The sequence below is a fragment of the Pseudopodoces humilis genome, chromosome 7 (assembly GCF_049639895.1).
Source record: "Pseudopodoces humilis isolate 2021_Gansu_Grassland_sample_001 chromosome 7, ASM4963989v1, whole genome shotgun sequence".
In the NCBI taxonomy this organism is placed as follows: Eukaryota; Metazoa; Chordata; class Aves; order Passeriformes; family Paridae; genus Pseudopodoces; species Pseudopodoces humilis.
Window position 1 is genome coordinate 52608608 of NC_142206.1, and position 2404 is coordinate 52611011.

The 2404-nt window shown below is 43.3% G+C and overlaps 1 protein-coding gene across 1 annotated transcript in view; it reads left to right on the forward strand.

Moving 5' to 3' along the window:
• Positions 1-1621, forward strand: part of LOC148184034 (uncharacterized) — a 44053-nt gene extending 42432 nt beyond the window's left edge. Inside the window, exon 3 of the transcript XR_015772956.1 lies at positions 602-1621. The gene's annotated coding sequence lies outside the window, so the exon portion shown is untranslated. The remainder of the gene's footprint in view (positions 1-601) is intronic.
• The last annotated feature ends 783 nt before the right edge of the window (positions 1622-2404 follow it).

Below are 2404 nucleotides of genomic sequence, written 5' to 3' on the forward strand. Positions count from 1 at the left end.
ATTCATCCCACTGTGAGTCCCAAGTCCTGCAGGGAGATGTGCTGGTGTGAGCCATACTAGTAAAAGATCTAGTAAAGGGGCTGGTGACTTTATTTTAGCCACTGGGAGAATTTGTGCTCTGCAGCTCAGCTTGGGCTTTGAGGGCAAGGAAACCTTTGGTGATGGGCAGCTGAGACCAGAGGAAGGTTAATTTTTTCACCTGGAAGAGCTGCATTTTCCTGAAGAGGGAAGAGCTTCCAAGTCTCTCCTGTGAGCTCTGGAAAACATTTTGAATTTTTTTTCCTTCTTCAAATAAAGAATTCATTAAGTTTTCTGTTCCTCTTAGTCCCCATGCTTCCCATTCCCAGAGGCATAATATTGAGCCTAATCACCAACTAGAACAACTGAGGCCTTTATTTTGGTGTAAAGCTGCATGAAAAAAGAAAGTCCCCAGTGTATGCAGCTGTAATACTTGCATAATTTTAAGAAATATGGAGAAACTCACAACTGATTTCCAAATCTGTGTCTTCCTTTTTCCTATAATGAGTGTGATGCATAATTTACACAGGCAAGAAAATGTAGGAAGCTGATTATTTTTTCCTTTGTGTTTGTTTTCATTCAGTTAGAGAAGGGCTGGAACTGCAGAAAGCTGAGATAAGAGCCCTACCCCTTCCTTGGTGTGGTGAGCATGGTACGGAGGATGAAGAGGAACTCAAGGTACAACCACGAGGACTTAGCTGGGTCTTTCCAGCAGTTATCAAAAACAAATATGTCTCGTCTGTTTCCTGTCTTGAAAAGGAGGAGCATGAGAGTCATGGAGTGAAATGCTCAGTGATGTTGGGGGCAGTCACAGCCTCAGCCACTGAGATACCTGCCCACACCCACAGCTCTGGCAATGAACTGCTGACTACAACGAATATTATAAAAATTCCTCCCTGGATGCCATAGACACGTTGATGGTTTTGCATATGTTGAAAACTCCCTGGCTAATGACATATTTCCTCTTCGGGCTGACTCATGAGCTGCTTCTCCTTGTTGCTATGAAAGTTGGAAGCACTTCAATGCTGCGTGCTGCAAGTACATTTTGTGAAAAGAGAGGAAAATCTCAGTATTATTTCTGGATTCACAGATTTGACCCTTTCACTTTTGCAGTAAGTGAGCTATGCCACTTTGATATTTATTAAATAGTATGTTAGTGGCAGAAGGAATGACAATAAAATTTGTGTGTATAATTTAAAGCAAACAATCTCCACTCTTAATCCGGCCTTCAAGGCCTGAAGTAAACAACTGCATTTCAAGGGAAAGTTACTGAGAAAAGGAAAGGTCTGTTGGGTGCTACTTGCTTTTAAGCATTGAGACAGAGTGTTTAACAGCCTAAAAGCTCTAAGCCCCGCTTGTTATGGGGAGATAACAGCTCCATTAATTAGATGATCAAGTATTACTTTATTGGTAAATTCTTGCATTGGCCTGGAATGGCTTATGCTTGCTTATGAGACGTATTTCAATTCTTTTGAGCATTTATAATATTCCAGTAGATTATTTAATGTAAATGCCATAATTGTCTAATTTAAGTAATATTTGCATCAATGTTGTGTGATTGTGACCTGGTTTGGGATATTTATCTGTGCTGATTTTCAGCAGCTCTCAGCAAAAAATAAAAGATCTTTCATGATGTACAAGTTTGACACAATGTCAACCCTTGTTTTCTGTCCCTCACCAGAAGAGGTGAGACTCGTGGGCCTGTGTACTTGAGTTCATTTTGAGTTAGCACTATGCCAGCATATGAGCAGAGGGAAATGTAAGAGAAAAGAGGCTGGATAAAGCCCTAAGGGCTGCTGACACAGACCAGGAGCCGACCTGGCTCCACTGCCTCTGACTCCTGAGCAGGGGCAGTTTATATGGAAATGGACAACACCTTCCTCTGTGTCTGTTTGCCCTGGTGCACTGGTGGTTAAACCACCTATAAGCTGCTGATGGCCAGAGGTTACAGCCTTGGGGCTTAAGGGAAACTGAAATCACTGCTAATTCACCGTGAAAAGTGGGCTGTAGGCAGAGTGCCCAGGGGTGCAACAAGAGCCAGAGTGGGGAGCTGGGGGCACACACAGTGGCAGAGTTCTGCCAGCAGAAGTCATTCGGCCCTTGAGCCAGTGCCAGGTTGTCTTGCAGGGATGTGGGCTGCACAGACTGGAATCGCTGGTGGATTTAAATCAGTCCTAGCATTTCACAACCTCTCCCCACAGCTCCCTATGCAGGGCCCCTATACATTTGTATACCATACAGCTCCTTCACAGCCTGCAGTACTTTTAACACATAATATACATGTTTGTCTCAAAGCAGGATAGACATCAATTAACACTGCTCGTTAATGAGGGCACAATCAACTTGCATAACCTTGAACCACTGAAAGCGCACAGTGATGTATGAA